The following is a 1328-nucleotide window of genomic DNA, read 5'->3' on the forward strand; positions in this document are numbered from 1 at the left end:
TCTATTACTATAACTGGTCTACAATACTTCCACCCTTGAATAGATGCTCCTAATGCCATGAAGAGGTACTTGAATTTGTTGTCCTGATATGTCTCAATTTTTGTAAATGATCCAGGATTTGTTTGTTCTATCATGTACAAGTATTCTGGAAGCTTTTCATATGACTCTGTAGGATCTCCTCTCACTAATTCCAATGCTTTCTCCTTAGATCTCCAAGCTTTCTCATAGCTCATCGACACTCCATAGGTATTCATCATGTCACTTATAATGTCTGCAGGAGTGTATGTTGTTTTTGTTGAGATATACTTGTACATGATGAATTCTCCTACTATTGAGCTGGTTGCTTGACGATGATCTCCCAAAATGATGTTATTTGAGCATATATGGACATTTTTTATATACCTTACCTTGAACATATCGGTTCCACCAAGTCTTGAAGCTCTAAAAGTCCATTTACACTTATCATCAATACATTTCAACACATACTCATTCTTGTCCGACTTACTTACCTTGAATTGAAAGTTATTGTGTATCGCATATATCGAAATACTTCTCTTAACCAATGTCTTGTTCTTGAACACTTTATCTTTTGAAATTCCATCCATAGTGACCATTGAAATGATATCACTTCTTCCTTCATTCGTTGTTTCTCCAACTTCCGACATACTATTGTATACATCAATTGCAATTTCTTCCATACTAGGTAATTTTTGAGCCGATGTCACAGAATTATCAGTTACAGCTTCACAAAACTGCAATTGTAGCATATCATTTTTTTCATAATTAACAGCCTCCAAACATTGTATATTATTAACAAATTCAGTTTCGTGACTTTTTGATACCGTTGTCACATCTATGCACAATGGAAAGCTTGCAAGATCTTTATCCTTTCTCTTCAACTCCAAATAAAATGTTAGTGAAATATCATCTGAAATCTCCATTAAAGGCAGGTTTTTCTTCACTCTATATTGTATTTTTACTCTCTGAGTTGATGCACTTACTTTCATCACAGAACATATCATGCACTCAAGGTGGTCATACATGCAATCCATCGGGACAACAATTCTAGTCATTTTGTCACTTGTGTACTCATTATCTTGTGTCCACTTGCCTCCATAACAAATGAAGACATTGATTTTATCCATACCTACAAAAATATGACAGAGAGATTGTGTGAGTTTTGTTTTTTTTTTTTTAAGTGACCAAGTAATATGCATCTAGTTATTTGGCCCAAAAGTGATTCTGTGACTTTTTCTGAAAAAAGTGACAGCATGTTAATTTTTCAAATTCTCCTTCATCAAACACCATGCATGCATCAATGTACTTGA

The sequence above is a fragment of the Olea europaea genome, chromosome 14, assembly GCF_002742605.1.
Source record: "Olea europaea var. sylvestris chromosome 14, O_europaea_v1, whole genome shotgun sequence".
Taxonomy (NCBI): Eukaryota; Viridiplantae; Streptophyta; class Magnoliopsida; order Lamiales; family Oleaceae; genus Olea; species Olea europaea.